Consider the following 16774-nt stretch of genomic DNA (forward strand, 5'->3'; position numbering starts at 1 on the left):
CTGAAGAACAGGACAGAAATGACAAGCAAGCAGCAGGTTTATTGCAAAAGCAACAGAGACAGACTTATTCAAAGAGAAGTGACCCCAGAGTTGGGAGTCCCATGGGGGCATTTGGTTTGTTCTCTCTTTATAGTGTTGGGATTTTCCCCCTTTCCTTATCTCTTCCCCTGTCCACACGCTCCTTACTATCATTCCTTGGTGCCCCCTGGGTCCACACATCTATTTTTTTTTTTTTAAGTGGATCCCCCACCTAGGGGCACAAATATGGAAGTGTCTGTCTGATTAGGTCCCCTGCTTGTGCCCACAAGTGCTTTTGTCAAGCAGGAAGTTGACCTCATTGGAAGACCCTCTCCATGCTCCTTTGGTCTGGCCCTGCCACCAACCTCCTTGCTTGCGATCCTGCCCAGGCTGTCGAAGCCCTTTCTATATTTCCCTCCCAGTCAGTCCCCACAACTTCATGGTATGGGTGGTACTGTGCTGGTTCTACAGCAGGGTTGGGTCACTCACCCAAGGTCACATGGTTAATATGAGTCCAGGCAGAGCCCATGCTTGCAATCATTACATGATATCTCCAACATGAGCTATGGAGGGGGCCAATCCCTGCTGTTTTGTGGGCTGAGGGAGACTTACTTTTCAGATACAACCCAACTCCACCTTGGAACATATGGAAATTGCCCCACCCAGAGGCAATGCTACCCGCTATCCTATGCCTGGGCACTTTATCAAGCCCCAGGACTTACCTGTGCATGATCATCATGCTCTTCAAGAAGCCTGTTTTACAGACAAGAAAAATGAGGCTGTGAAAGGATAGAGGACTTGCCCAGACCACATAGCTGGTAACTGAGCAAGAACTGGAGTCCAGATCTGCTTAGCTCTCCCTGAGAACGAGCCTCTGCTTCTGTCCTCCAGGAGCTTTGGCCTCACTGGGGAAGCCAAGACCTGGCCACCAACTCTAAGAGAGGCAGCATGAGTGGAGGACCATGACCAGGGCGGGAAGGCTGAAAAGGCAGCAGGGTTTTGTGGAGATGGTAGCATTTGACAGGGACTTACAGAGGCTGTCTAAAAGCAGTGACTAACTAAGCCTGCAGATGCCCAATAGGTAACTAAAAGCAGGATAAAGTTTAGCATCTCTGCCTTCATTTTGTCTGTCTCCTCTTTTTTTTTTTTTTTTTTTTTAAAACTTTTTTAATTGCAGATGGACACAATACCTTTTATTTTGTTTATTTTTTTATGTGGTGCTGAGGTTTGAACCCAGAACCTCACACATGCTGGGCAAGCACTCTACCACTGAACCCCAACCCCAGCCCTGTCTCCTTTGTTACCTTACACTTCATGACCTGCTCAGCTCTGCAGGTAGGCATGTGGGTCATTTAAGGAGTGATCACCTAAAAACTGGTAATACAAAATTTATTAACCCCAAATTCACCTAACGTATCTCATATCCTTCCAAGACTAAGGCAAGATTTGCAGGGTTTACAGCATCATTTCAGACTCCTGGAGTGGGCCTAGTCATTGCCCTATAACTTCCAGGAATAATGGAGTTTTGTAGGCACATCATCACCGCAGGAGGAGACTGACCCCCTAAGCAGGAGCCACCATTTCCTGGGATCAAACCCCCTTCCAGGATCACACTTTTGATAGATAAACATCCTGAGAAGCAAATGAAGATTGCCCACTCAAGTGATAAGGACTTCTGAAGCCGCCTGGAAAATCAGAACTGGATAATGATGAACTGGACCACAGTTTGACCAACACTTCTTAATTATGCATACTTTCATCTCCTGCCCCAGTTCTTCCTCTATTTAAACTTAACACTCCCATCAGCACTCTGAAGACAGGGCTGAGATGCTGGATCTCTCTTGGCCTTCCCAGTATGGCCATACTAACTAAAGTTCCTTTCCTGCTTTTCACCATTACCTTTTCTGTTTGGTTTTTGGAGAGAGTGACTGGATCCGATTTGTTGCTGGGGCCCAGGATATGGCAGTGTAGAGGAGGTTGCAACAGCATTTCAGTGATCTGGGGCTGAGGTGGGGAGCAGAGTCCTGAGCTGAGTGTTCAGGGGCTTGGGGGGCTCACTCAGTACAGGCAGTGTTTTAGGGTTAGGAGGACATGGGAGAGTGATATGGCTTACAGTTTTGGAACATTGTTCTTGGGTGGTAGGCATCAGCTGCATATTCAAAAAGTCTTCTCTGGCTAAATAGGTGGCTCCCAAGGGCTGCACCTGAGCTACACTTGTGGGACATTTGAGCGGCCTGGGACAAAGGGGTCAGAGGGGAGAGCTGGGAGAAATCTGGGTGACTGAGGCTGCTGAAATCTTTGACCAAGACTGGCAAACTGGAGGGAGGATGGGTGGGCCTTGGTTTCACCCCTGCAAGGTGGGCTGATAGGATCCCCGATGGTTGGGTCAGATAAGTCAGGTAAGCGTGGGCTCTGCTACCTCAGAGCGGAGGACTCCATGCCAGCCAGCCCCAGCCCCCGCTGCATGTTAGACTTGGTCAGCCATAAATCTTCTCAATCATATTCCCCCAACAGCCTGGCGTGTCCCCATTTCACAGATTAAGAAACCAAGGCCTAGTGATTTCCAGGGTATTCTCGGAGACTGTCACAGATTGAGCCCAGGATCCAGGCCCCTTCTGCTGCGGTCTAATCAGCACAGGTAAGTGCTCAGTACAGGCGGGGGAGCCAGCGTGCTTCATTTGACAAGGGGCCTCTCTGCGTGTCATGGGGACCCGGATTTCTCCTCCTCCATCCAAAAACTTGGAAATGAATGTAAAGATGGAGACGGGGAAGGGAGGGGCGCTCGCGGCCATCCTGCTTTGGCCCTTGCTGGCACACAGTACAAGATGGATCCCCAAAGTCAGTCGGTTTCCTCTGCACGCGCTCCGAGGGTCTTGCACTTCTGCCCAGCCCGACCCAGTGCTGTGCGGCCAGTCTCTGGCCCTCGGGGAGTTGCCACCCTGGGCTCGGCCCTGGAGGGTTTCCAGGAGTGCTTCCTTATCCGCGAACAGAGACAGGGTGGGAAGGAGGAAGCGCGGGGACCCCTTAGAGATGAGAATGGTGGGCGCGTGCTAGCGCGGGGCCCAGAACCGTCCTCCCACTGCCCGGGAAAAACTCTGCGACCACCTCCGGGTGCGCCAGCCCCACAGCGCGGTGCCAGTTCGCATGCGCACATCCCTGCGCGCCCGCCTACCCCACTGGAGACCACGCCTCTGGCCTCCAATGGGCGGAGGCTGCGGGGCGGGGCTGGTCCGGGCTGTAGAACCCCGCGAGTCCGAGCTCAGCCCCCGCCCCAGGGCCGCCTCGGCTGCAGCTCGTGCTAGAGCCGGAGGCCACTGCGCTGGCCGGTCCAGTCTTGCTCCAGTGCCCGCTCGGTGAACGACATCCAGGAGTCCGGCTTGAGCCGCGGTGGCGCGGCAGGTAGGAGGCGCTGCGCGGAGGGAGGCGTGTGCGAGCGCGCGAGCTTAGGTGTGTGTGTTTCAGGGGTGTGTGTGCGGTGCAGCGCCGGCCAGTGCGTACCTGGTGAGCACGATCGGAGTAGGGGCTTGTATACCCCACGGACACGGGGGAGTGAGGTGAACGCGAGTCTGGAGGCCCAGGGGGCGGGGGCCTTGAAGATCTGCCGGGCCCCCAAGGCTCATCCTCACCTCCAACTGCGGCCCACGGCTGGGGGCTCTTTTCACCTCCCCTGGGTGTTCTCGGGGACGACGTGCTTTCCTAGTGTAGACGCGCTGGGGCGCACTCAACACACGGGTTTGACTGTTTCTTCTCGTTTTCCCTACAAGTCCCTTTTCCCCTTCCCCCTCACATCCCCTCCACCCATTCGACCTCCCAACCCCTCTGGATTCCCCTTTTAACCCCCGCCCCACCCTAGCTTGGGCAAGGCCAAGACCCCAGCTGTCAGAGCCTGTGACCCTTCTTGGTCCACCTTCCCAGGTTGCTTGGGGGCCTCCTTGGCTGCTGGGCTTGGATGTATGACGTTGGGGGCAGGGCGGGGTGGGGTGGGATCTAGGAGAGAATGGCTCTTCTTTGATCCTGTCCAGGTTCCCACCTGACTGGGGGCCTAGGGAGACTTGCCTACGGTACCAGAGGTGACATAGGACTGAAGATCATTAACAGGTGCCAAGTTCTCTGCTGGCTGCATTTCATGTGGTGGATTTCAGTCCCAGATCTCATACGGATGAGGAGAATTGGGCACAGATAGGGGACGTGAACCTCCTTCATTGGAACCCAGGGCCACCTGCCTCAAGCCAGGCTCTCCTCCCTGTGCTTGGTGTTGGAGGGACAAAAGCTGAGGGCAACTGAGTGCTGAGGGAGTCATGGTGTGAGACCTCCTGGTGGAACCACTGTGCCCTGCTAGGATCCTTGGTCTGGTCCTTGCTCCTGTCCCAGAGTCCTGGGGTGGGGATGGAGAGGAACTGGGTGGGGTTGGGTGGGGTAGGGTGGGTCTAGATGCTACGGCCCCAGGCCAAGCCAGAGCTTCATGCCACACCAAGAGGTGCTCTGGCAGAGTGTGCCCTGCAGTGCCCCTCTTCTGACCCAAGAGGCAGATGGGTCAACGGATAAGCCTCTACCCAGAGGGCCTGGACCTTGAGGCTGGGCCTGATTCTTGCCTGGAATCAGTTCACTTGCAGAGTCATCAGAACAGGGTCTAGAAGAAGTCCACCCAGAAGAGAAAGGACAGGACTTTGGAGGCCCAGGAAGCAAAGGCTTGGAGGTGTGAAGCTGCATGCTTGTCCAGCGGGTTGGGACTACATAGGTCAGGTGTGTGTCTGGACAGCAGCCATCTTAGGCTACTGTGGGGGTGAGGGCAGCTGCCATTCAGGCAGCCTTCCGCTGCAGGCTCCCAGTATAGGCCCAAAGCCCTGCCCCCACACTGGGCACAGGGAGGCCACTCTACCACCCTTCCTAACTGCAGGATCTGTCTTTTTCTTCCCTGAGACTGGCTTTTTGCCTTTCTTCCTGCCTGTGACCTTGAGGCCGAGATGCTCCCCTGTCTCAGTTTCCCCATGTTTGATATGGGGCTATGCGCAGCGTAATCACGGGGTTTGGGGGATGATGAGGAGAAGTTAAGATGGAGTCATGGAAGCACTTTACTAGGTACATGGTGTTTGGTAGCCATTATTATTAATAGGTGTTGACAGTCAGGATCACGTTATCTTTCCCTGAGAGGAGGGTGGAGGACTAGACTTTGGAACTGGAGTGGAAGGGAGAGGGATCACTGGAGTGGGAGCCCCTCTTGGCTTCAATGGATGAGGGGAAGTGCCGATCCCTGCAGGCCCCCACATGGGTGTCTCAGGCTGACCAAGTGCCCTGGCCTTCCCAAAGGCACCTGTCCCCTGGGAAGAGACCAGGTGAAGCCTGTGGAGAGCTCCCTGAGTGAGCCATGTGAAGGTCCCTATGAAAAGCTAGGCAGGGAGCCCTGGGCATCCCAGGCTGAGGAAGGCAGGGTCTGCGACCCCCTCTCCATGCTGCTCTGCAGCCCGGGCAGCCGCTGGTGATCTCTCTATACTAGTCTTGTCACCTCAGGCCCTGCTCTGTCTCTGCCCCCACCTATGCAAACATGCTGGGTGCCTTTGGAGCCCCTGCCAGCAGCTCCTCCAGTCTTCCCAGACACCTTTCTGCCCCTTCATTCCTTGCCCTGCCTGGGTCCAATATTGCGGGCTTGCTGTGGTCCCCCAGGCCCAGCCTTCAAGACCTGCATCTCTGCAGCCTTTTCTGTGGGTTGCTGGGGCCACCCTGGGATAGCTGCAAACTTCCTTTTGGCCTCAGGCCTTGCCTTTCCCTGTTCACTAAAGGCGAAGTGGGCCAGGTCCCTTTGGGGTTCTAATCCAGGTTGTCTTGGACACCGGAGTTGTAGCGTGTGTGTTGGCTGGACTGGAATGGTGGATTACTGCTCCCCATTCTCTTGTCAAACAACCTTTGTGGGGACCCCAGCTTTCCCAGGCCTGGGTGTGTGGGGTGCCATTGGCTGAGGCAAGGGTGGCTTGTGGGTATGTCTTATGGTTTTCTGCCACAATGGAGCATGTGGTCAGCTGTGGCAGAAGGGACCTGTGGCCAGAACCCATCCATTGGAACTCAGCTGCCTGTCACTGGGCCAAAAGCTGAGAGCCTGCTGGCCTGATCCACTTGGCCCTGTCCAGCCAGCACCTGCCTTGGTGCTGGACTCAAGTGATATGCTACTAATAACAGTAACTAAGACACTGATGTTTAGGTGACTTTGTTTTATGCTGGAGCAATTCAAGGTATAGATTTTCTCCTCACTTGCTGACTTGCCTGAACAGAATAAGAGGGCAGGCTCCATTTCCCACCTGTTCACTGCTCTTTATTTTAGTTATTTATTTTTATGTGGTGCTGAGGATCGAACCCAGTGCTTCACACATGCTAGGCAAGCGCTTTACCACTCAGCTACAGCCCCAGCCCCTGTCCACTGCTCTTTAAGAACAGTGTTTCTTGCCTATTGCTACTGTAACAAAACACCAGAGAGCGAGTGGTTTAAAACAACACAGGTGTATTCTTTTGCAGTTTTGGAAGTTTTGCCAGGCACAGTGGAAACATGAGCCTCTATTGCTCATGGTGGCACATGCCTATAATCCTGGCAACTTAGGAGGCTGAGGCAGAAGGATTGCAAGTTTAAGGTCAGCCCCAGCAACTTAGTGAGACCCTGCCTCAAAAAAAGAAGTCTAACTTGAGTCTTGTGGGGTTAAAAGTCAGGCTGGTTCCTTTTGGAGGCTGCAGGGGAGGATCCATTCCTTGTCTCTTCTGGCGTCTGGTTGCTGCTGGTGTCCTTTTGACCACATCGCCCAGTGTCTACTCCATCGGCTCACTGCCTTTTCCTCTTCCGCAGTCATGTCCTCCCTGCCCCCTTTCTTTGTGTGATGCTGGGAATTGAACCCAGGACCTTGTGCATGCTAAACATGCACCCTACCACAGAGCTATATGCCCATCCCTGCCTTCCTCGTAAGGACACTGGTTACATTTAACCCATCCAGATAAGCCAGGATAATTTCCCCATCTCAAGATCCTTAATCACATCTGCAAGTCCCTGGCGCCACATAAAGCAATGCTCACAGGTTCTAGGGATTGAACGTGGACATCTTTGGGGTCATTGTTCAGCCTACCACAGGGACCAGTTGTATCATTGCAGGCACCATGCCCAGCCCCTGATGCCCGCAGCTGCTGGCCTCTTGAGTCACAGTTCTGGTTACCCCATGAGGTCACTCTCAGTGTCTCAGCCTGGGAGGCCGCAGGCAGGGCCTGGTCCACTGCACCACTAGATTGGAAAGACCTTCACTTGATAGAGAGGTTGACTGCTTTGCCCTCCCTGGGTTCACTCTCCCCCTCTGAGGATGGGCACATGGATGGGACATCTCTGCCCCAGCCTGCTCTTCTGAGGCTCCGATTGACCCGCTGCCTAGGCACAGAGAAGAGATATTGGCATTCAAAGCTGCTGTGGGCAGGGCTGCTTAGAGCTTGGGGTTGCCGCTAATATACTGCTGGTCCCTGGACGTGGTCAGCCAATCCCAAAGAGCCGCTGTGCTGCATGTCTTGGACCTGCCCCGCGGGGGTCTCCCTTTCATCCCCTCGGCCATGTCATACCAGCCCTGCTTCTCCCAGGGGCCGCTTTTTATTTTTAAACTTTCTGGTGCTGGGAATTGAACCCAGGGCCAGGTACATGCCAGGCAAGTACTTTACCACTGCTGTTTTATTTTGAGATAGGGTCTCTCTAAGTTGCCCAGCCCTTGAACTTTCGATCTTCCTGCTTCCTCAGCTTTCCAAGTAGCTGAGATTACAGATGTGCGCCACCACACCTGGCTACTCCAAAATTGTTAGCCTGGCTTTCAGGGCCCTCCACGACCCAACATCTCTTTCTTTTTCTTTCTCTCTCTCTCTCTTCTTTTTTTGGTAGGTCAACACAATACCTTTCTTTGACTTATTAATTTTTTTTTAATGTGGTGCTGAGGTTCGAACCCCGTGCCTCGCGTGTGCTAGGCAAGTGCTCCACCACTGAGCCACAACCCCAGCTCGTGACCCAGCATTCCTGAGCTAGCACCTACTTCCTTCTTCCTTCTCTCAGCATCCTGTCCTCCAGCCTTGCCTAAATGGTTCCTTTTCTTCCCAAAACCTTCCATTTTGATCTCTTAAAATTGCAACCTACCTCCCCCACTTTTTTTTTTTTTTCTTTTTTGGTCCTGGGGATTGAACCCCAGGGCACTTTACCACTGAGTTACATCAAGAGCCCTTTGTATTTTTTTATTTTCAGACAGGGTCTTGCTCGGTTGCTGAGGCTCGCCTTGAACTTGCAGTCTTCCTGCCTAAACCTGCAGGGTTCCTGGGATTACAGGTGTGGGCCGCCATGCCTGGGGCAATCCACCTGTTGAGAGCCTGCTTACATGCAGCCTCCTCCATGCAGCCTTCCAGGCCTGTCTGAATGACTCCCTCCCTCTGATAGCAGATCCCTCTGCTTCCTGGGCTCTCCATCTCCCAACCAGGCCAACTTCTAGGGCAGTGCCCTGTCTGACTCCTCACTGCCCACTTGTCCAGGCACAGAGCAAATGTGGATGAAGAGGATAGGGGGACAGACACTGAGCGAGACCTCCAGGGTTGGTGAGGGATCGCCATCTTGTCCTGAGGGAGAGGTGGTGGGCCAGGCAGGGCAGCACTTTGTCCCTAGGGACAGGCTGCTGCCTCTGCCCTAGGGGCTTCTCTTCTCTTTCTGAGCCTCTGCAGTTAGCACAACTCATTTCTACAGTTGTGCAGAACTTGCTCTGAGGAATGGCACCTCAGTGTTCCTGTGTGAGAAATGGGTACCATTGTTCATCAGGTTTTAAACCTTGAAGCCAAGAGGCAGGTGTGTTAGGGGCACAGTGCTTCTGTAGGAAGTGGGGAAAGGGCTGTCCTGTTGGCAGACCCACCAGATTGGAAAAGGGCAAGGAGTGTCCCCTCCCCACCATTCCTCAGCAAGAGCCTGAGACCAGAGAGGGCACGGGCTTTCCCGGTGTCACACAGTACAATAAAGCTGGAGTGGCTTTTGTGATCTGAACAAGTATCTTTGCAAGTTGTGTCCCCCGTATGGGAGTGAGTGGCACCTGTGCCCTGGACTCCAAATGTCACATCTTCACTCTATCCTGGTAAGAGAGAGAATCCCTTGTTGGGAGTGCTCACCACTTCTGCCCCTCAGCCCAGTGCCTTCTCTGCAGAACATGGCGCTGGCCTTGGGGCCCCACTGTAGTGTGACCCGCTGTCCTGGGTTGCCCACAGTGAGGGTTTTCTTGGGATGTGGGTCTCTGAGTACCAAACCCATGACAACCCATCTCCTGAGACTTGAGACTGGGCCTGGGTAGGAAGCCCCCAGCCTTCAGGTTCGCGGCTTCTTTCTGTCCCTGCCGAAGGCCCGCGGGAACCTCTCCGGGGTCATCCTGCCTACATCCACTTCCCAGCTCCCTCCTCTTCCCGACACCCTGGATAGGACCCAGTTCCCAAATCAGGAACAGCTGTGGGCTCAGGCGTCATGACTCAGTCAGGGCCACCCAGAGCCAGGCCAGGAGGCCAGCTCCTTCCTCACACTATGGGGGACATCAGAGCCTCTGGGCCACCATCCACACAGGACCAGATGGGGCCCTATAGCCTGGTCCTACCCTCTGGTGCTCCTTGTCTCCCCGGGGGAGCTGCCTGCTTGGCATCTTTTGCTTTGTTCTTGGTGGTGCTGGCCTGGGCGCAGGCGGGTGCCTGCAGGGCGAGTGCCCTTCCACCTAGCCGCAGCCCCACCCCATCTGCCTGGATGTATGTCTGAAAAGTCGCTCTGCAGCTGGGTGGAGAATGGATTGGACACAGACAGAAGTGATAAGAGGAGGGGAGGGAGAAGAAAGACAGGATTTCCCAGCCCTGGTGCCAGCCTTCCTGGTGTTGGCTGGAGTGACTCATGGGGCCTGGCCGCCTCGCTCTGGAGCCAGAGCCCCGGAGCCCCGGAGCTGAGAGACACGACGGCCTGAGCCAGCTCTCCTTCCACACGCGCCTCTCCCCATCCTGCCATCGTTCCTCAGTATAGGTACATGGAGATGGGTCCTGGGAGACCAGAGTGCACCACAACACAACACAGACACGCTTTAAAAACGTTCTTAAAACGGTGGCCAATGGAGCAAGTGGAGGTTGGCAGGGGATCAAAAGGGAAAAACAAAAACAGCCAGGGCTAGGCTGGTAGAGCGCCTGCCCTGCACGCACCAGGCCTGGGCCCTGGGCGTCCTCAGTTCCATCACAACAAAACCACCACCAACAAAGCCCCCAAACAGAAACCCAGATTGTCAGTCAGCCACCAAAGGCTGAGGCTCCACCCTTTGCAGGCCCCCTCCTGGCACTGGCCATCCCTGGACTGGGTCACTACATCAGCATCTGACCCCTGGTTCCCCTGTCCCCAGTGGGAGCTGACACCCCTCAGCCCAGTATCCCCAGCCCTGCTGACCTGTCCTGCCAGGCTCCCTGAGGCCCTGCCTAAGCCTGCAGCTGTTCTGAGTGCTCTCCTGCCTCCTCCCGGGTGCTTAACCACTGAGCCACATCCAGCCCTTTTTTATTTTGCCTGCCTTCCTTCCTTCCTTCCTTCCTTCCTTCCTTCCTTCCTTCCTTCCTTCCTTCCTTCCTTCCTTCCTTCCTTCCCTGTACCAGGGATTGAACCCTGTGGCATTTAATCATTGAGCCACATCCCCAGCCCTTTTGGTTTTTTGTTTTGAGACAGGGCCTTTATGGCCTTGAACTCTCGATCCTCCTGCCTCGGCCTCCCATGTTGCTGGGATCATGGCCCACGCCACTGCGCCCCACTCAGGCTTCCCACCCCGAAGCCGCCCCACAACCCGCCTCGCCCCTGGGAGGACTGACCTCAGCGAGTCACCTGGGACTGCCTCAGGGGTCTAGCCCTCCTCATCAGCAACTTGGAGCCAGCCAGAGTGGGTGCCAGGGAGGGGTACAAGTCGGAATTGATGGCATCCGGAGCATGGTGAGGCTGGAGCCTGCAGCCTTCCCTGTTCACAGGGCGAAGGGTGGCGGTGCCTTATTTGGAGTGGGGAGTAGGAGGAGGTTGAGGAAAGGAAATGAGGGACGTGGGGGACCTTGCCAGGCTATGGGCGCATCTCTGTTTTCTGCAGTTGGCGCTAGATGATACCTACCCTGCCAGGCCTGTGCCTTCCGGGGCACCCTGTGGGGATGGGTTGAGGAGGGACCCCAGCCGGCATTCCTGTACTCTCTGTTTCACCCCCACTGCCACTGCCCCCCTGTAGAGTGGGTCTGCCCCTGGAATGCACTCCTCTCCATTCACGTGTGACCATGCCAGTTCAAGCTCTCAGCCTTTCTTCTGGCATTTCAGCCCTCAGTCTTTTCCTTTTCTAGTGTGTCCTCCATGTGGCAATGCCTTCATTCATTTTGTTGTGGCTATAACAGAACACCTGAGACTGGGTAGTTTATAAAGAACAAAGGTTTATTGTGGCTCACAGTTCTGGAGGCTGGGAAATCCAAGACTGGATCCAAGGCAACATCAGGTAAGGACTTTATGCTGCTTCAACTCATGGTAGGAAGCAGAAGGGAAGCAGGCCCATGTGAAAGAGAGGGGACTGAACTCTCGTGATAGGTAGTCCATTCCAGGGCCGTGACCCCATGACACCTCTCATTAGGATCCACTTCCCAATGTCACCTCACTGAAGAATTAAGCCTCAGTATCAGTTTTGGTGGAGACAAACCTTATTCAGCCATGCATGGCATGCCACCAGCTGGATCTTTAATGAGACAGTGGTAACATGGTCCTTCCCCTGCTCAGCACCTCCCCGGGCTTCCTCACCTCAGGATAAAGACCTGACCCCTCCTGTGGAGGGGCCTCCAAGGACCTCTGGCTGGGTCCTCGGTAGCCTCATCTCTGATCCTTCCCTGAGTACTGTACCTGTGCTTCTCCAGTCCAAGAACGTCTCCTGAGATGTTCTGAGGCTGGCTGTAAACCCAGGCCCCAGGGAAATCTGAAGGGGTGGGCTCCACGGGGAGCTAGGGCACCACATCTGGGCCCTCTCTTGGACTTGAGCACTCCGAATGGCAAAGCCACAGGTGTCCTGAGGGATAGAGGAGGAGGCTGAAGATCAGAGAGGTGGAGATCTGTAGAAGGTCACACAGCCTGTAGAGGACAAGGCCAGGTCCAGGCTGACACTCTTTACTCTTTCCTGCTTTGCGTCCCCAGTACATCCACTTAGGCTTGTAGTATCAAATGTGACAGAGCTGTACCTGTGAAAAGCCCAGATCTGTTAGGGCCTAAGTTGCCACATCTAGCCCTCCTTCTTCCCAGGGCCACTGTACCAGCTTTTAAAAACTTTTAATGACACTTAACTGATCCAGAGCAAAGTGCATACATCATAAGCCTACAGGCCAATGGACTTCCAAAGTGACAACCCCCAAGCAGACATGGTGGTGCATGCCTATAATCCTAGCATCTCAGGGGGGAGACTGGAGAATCACAAGTTGGAGGCCAGTCTTGGCAATTTTGCAAAGGGCTGGGAATGTAGCTCAGTGGTAAAGTACTTGCCTGGCATGCATGAGGCCCTGGCTTTGATCCCCAGTACTTGAAAAAATAAAAAAGAAAGTGGCCGGCCCCATGTAACCACCACCTACCTCAAGGAACAGTTTTGTCAGAATGGCAGAAGCCCCCTCATGCCCATCAGTCCCAACCCCAAAAGGAGCGCTATCGTTTGGATCCGGAATGCTCCCCACCCCAGTGCCCATGTCTTAAAGGCTTTGTCCCCAGGGAGGTGCTGTGGGGAGGTGGGGAACCTTTAGGAGATGGGACCTAGTGGGTCACTGAGGGTGTGCCCTTTGAAGAGGACTCTGAGACCCCGGTCTCTTCTTCCTCTTTTCTCGCTTTATGGCCACAAGGGCGTGAGTGATTTTGCTCTACCATGGGTTTCCACCGTCGCCATCCACATCCCCACCAGAGGCCTGAAAGCAATGGGTCCCCAGTTGGGGACTGGAAACTCCAAAGCTGTGAGCCAAAACAAACCTTTTCTCTTTAGCAGCTGGCCATCTCGGGTATTTGTACAGTAGCAGAGAGCTGACTGACACAGGGGTTGTTCTCTTATTTTCTGTTCACTACATATGAATTATACCTGCTTTTCCTTTTTTAAAATTAAAATATTCATGGACAGCAATTGTATATATTCATGTACACTATGATATTTTGAAATATGTATTCATGGCTAAATTAAGCTAATTAACATATGTATTACTTCACATAACCTTGTTTGTGCCTATTTGATGAAAACACTCAAAATCCTCTCAGCAATTTTTAAGATTTAATACATTATTAGCTGGTGTGTGGTGGCATACACCTGTAATCCCAGAGACTCTGGAGGCTCAGGCAGGAGGATCACAAGTTAGAGGCCAGCCTCAACAAATTAGTGAGACCCTGTCTCACAAATAAAAAGGGCTGGGGATGTGGCTCAGTTCCTGGGGTTGAATCCCCAATACTGAGGGGTGGGGGGAATCCAATACATTGTTATTAACTGTAGTCACCATGTTGTACAACAGGTCTCTTGAACTTATTGCTCCTACCTGAAATTTTGTATCCTTGGGCCACTATCTCCCCAACCCTCCTTTTCTAACACCAACACCAGGTGCCTGACAGCCCTCCTTCTCTTCCCTATAGTTCAGCATTTTAGATTTCTACATATAAGTGAGATCATGCAGTATTTGTCTGGCTCATTTCATCTAACATACTATCCTCCAGGCTCATTCATGTTGTCCCTATTGACCACATCTCCCTCTTTCATAAGACCAAATAGTATTCCATTGTGTCTGTGTGCCACATTTTCTTTATCTGTTCACACGTTGATGGACACTTGCTTCCAGATCTTGGCTACTGTGAATCATGCTGCAGTGAAGTGAAGACGGAAGTGTAGACATCTCTTCACTGTATTGACTTCATTTCCTTTGGATGTAAACCGGCAGTGGGACCGACTGTTGGATCAGATGGTAGTTCTATTTTTAATTTTTTTTTTTTTTTTTTGGTCCTGGGGATTGAACCCAGGGATGCTTAACCACTGAACCACATCCCTGGCCTTTTTTTGTATTTTATTTAGATACAGGGTCTCCCCAAGTAGCTTAGGGCCTAAGTTGCTGAGACTGGCTTTGAACTCACCATCCTCCTGCCTCAGCCTCCTGAGCTGCTGGGATTACAGACATGCATGTGTGTGCACTGCGCCCAGCTATTTTAAATTCCTTAAGGAACCTCCAGGCCGCTTTCCACATGGCTCTGCTGATTTACCTCCTACCGACCACATGCGAGGCGCCCCCCACGTCCTTGGGGGCACTTGTTTTCCCATCTTTCTGCTGCCAGGCATCAACGGTATTAGGTAACATGCCATTTGGGTTTTGATTTGTGTCTCCCTGATGATTAGTGATGCTGAATATTTTTTTCATAACTGTTGGTCATTTGTCTTTTTTTTTTTTTTTTTAATGTCTCTGGGTCCTTTGTCCATTTTCTTTTTTTCAAACAGGGTTGTTTTAAATGATACAAGTTCCTTATATATTTGGGACATTCACCTCTTGTCATGTGTATGGTTTGCAAATATCTCCTTTCATGCTGTACCGTCTCTATACTCTACCGATTATTTCTTTGGCTGTGCAGAAATGTTTGACGTAGTACCTTACGTCTATTTTACACTTTTTTTGCCTGTGGTTTGGGGTCAGATGCAAAAAGATCATTGCCTCGACCAATGTCTTGGCTTTTCCCCATCTGTTTTCTTCCAGTGGTTTTACAATTTTAGGTCTGAAGTTTAAGTCTTTAATCTATCTGAGCAGACTTTTGTAAGTTTTAATATAAGTGTTTTCTGCATGGGAATATCTAGTTTTCCCACACTGTTTATTGAAGAGACTGTCCTTTCCCTGTTGTGTGCTGTTGGCACCTTTATTGAAAATCAATTGACCATAAATGTGTGGATTTATTTCTTGGCTCTGTTCTGTCCCATGGGTCTCTGTGTCTGCTTTGATGTTAGCACCATGCTGTTTGGATTATTATAGCTTTGTACTATACTTTGAAGTCAGGTATTGTGATTCCTCTAACTTTGTCCTTGTTCAAGATTTCTTTCTTTTTTTTTTCTTCCTTCCTATTTGGGGCCTTTTCTAGTTCCATGTGAATTTCAGTATTCTCTTTTCTATTTCTGTGAAAAATGTCTTTGGAACCTCCATAGGAACTGCACTGAATCTGATTGCTTTGGGTGGTGTGGACATTGTGACAATATTAATTCTTCCAATCCATAAACAAAGCATCTTTTCATTTATTTCTGGCCTGGAGCTGATTTTACCCTGGCTCATCTGATTATCAAGTATTCAAGTTTGTAGATTTTGTTTTTGTTTTGTTTCTTCCCTTTTTTACAGTATTAGGGTTTGAGCCCAGGGGTGCTCTACCACTGAGTTATAGCCCCAGCCCTTTATGGTTTTTATTTTGAGACAGGGTCTTACTAAGTTGCTGAGGCTGGCCTTGAACTTGCTTGTCTAGCATGTATGAGACCCTGGGTTCAATTCCATTTGGAAAAATAAAATGGAAAAAAGAAGAAAGAATACTGATTTTCATATGTTTCTCTTATGCCTAGTTTGTTGAGAGTTTTATCATGAAGGATGCTTGGTTTTGTCAAATGCTTTCCTTGTATCTAATGAGATGGTTATATAATTTTTGTCTTTTATTCTGTTAATATGTAATGTGTATCTCTTTTATTGATACATGAATATTGAGTCATCCTTGATCCTCAGGGATCAATACCACTTGATCATAGTGAATAATCCCTTTAATGTGCAGCTGAATTCTGTTTTCTATTATTTTGTTGAGGATTTTTTTTCTTTTCTTTTGTTGTTGTTTTCATACTGGAGATTGAACCCAGAGTCCCTTACCACTGAGCCACATACCCAGCCCTATCTATCTATGTATCTATCTATCATCTATCTATCTGAGTCAGGATCTTCCTAAGTTGCTCAGGGCCGTGCTGAGTTGGTAAGGCTGGCCTTGAAATTGCTATTCTTCTGCCTCAGCCTCTTGAGTCACCAGGATTATACGGGTGCACCAATACGTCCAGCTGTTGAAGATTTCTTGCATCTGTGTTCATTAGGGACATTGGCCTACAGTTTTCTTGCTTTCTGGCTTGGTATCAGGGTGATCCTGGTCCTACTTTTATTGTTGAATATCATGCTTGTGAGAGCCATTCGTGGAGTTGCATGCAACAATTTGTTCATTTTCATCATTGTTAGGGAGTCCATCATGTGGATATGTGACAACATATTTATCCAGTCTTTTGCTGATGGACATGTGGGTTGTTTCTAATTTTCATAATATACTATGGGGATAAACACCTGTACACGTTACTGGTGAATATGCCACACAGTTCTGTTGGACATATTCTTAGGTGTGGAATTCCTGGGCAATAGAGTATGCCTTTGTTCAGCTATACTAGCTGAATCAAATGGCTTAGCCATTTGGGATTTTCTTTTCCTTGGTGTGGTGCTGGGGATGGAACCCAGGCCTTGCACACGCTAGGCAGATGCTCTGCCACAGAGCTCTGTGGCTCTGTTGTGAGTGTTTATGGTATTTTTCATTTTAGCCATCCTAGCGGGGGATATCCTGGTATCTACTTGTGGTTTTAATTTGCATTTCCCTAATGACTAGTGAAGTCAAGCCCTTTTTTGTATTTCTTGTCCATATGGATGTATTCCTTTTCTTATGTTTTCTTCTAAAAGCATTATTGGTTTACCTTGCAGTTAGATTTGC

The 16774-nt window shown here is 51.3% G+C and overlaps 1 protein-coding gene across 4 annotated transcripts in view; it reads left to right on the forward strand.

The window, feature by feature from the left end:
- Nucleotides 1-1294: 1294 nt before the first annotated feature.
- Nucleotides 1295-16774, forward strand: part of CAPN5 (calpain 5) — a 56613-nt gene continuing 41133 nt past the window's right edge. The window contains exons 1-2 of one of the 4 annotated variants that reach the window (XM_079103271.1): nucleotides 1295-2145; nucleotides 2576-2656. The gene's annotated coding sequence lies outside the window, so the exon portion shown is untranslated. Of the gene's footprint in view, nucleotides 2657-3236; nucleotides 3418-4668; nucleotides 4762-16774 lie in introns of those variants that run through there. The other 3 variants (XM_079103269.1, XM_079103268.1, XM_079103270.1) reach the window with 3 other exon arrangements.

This window comes from Sciurus vulgaris (assembly GCF_902686455.1).
Source record: "Sciurus vulgaris genome assembly, chromosome: 11".
In the NCBI taxonomy this organism is placed as follows: domain Eukaryota; kingdom Metazoa; phylum Chordata; class Mammalia; order Rodentia; family Sciuridae; genus Sciurus; species Sciurus vulgaris.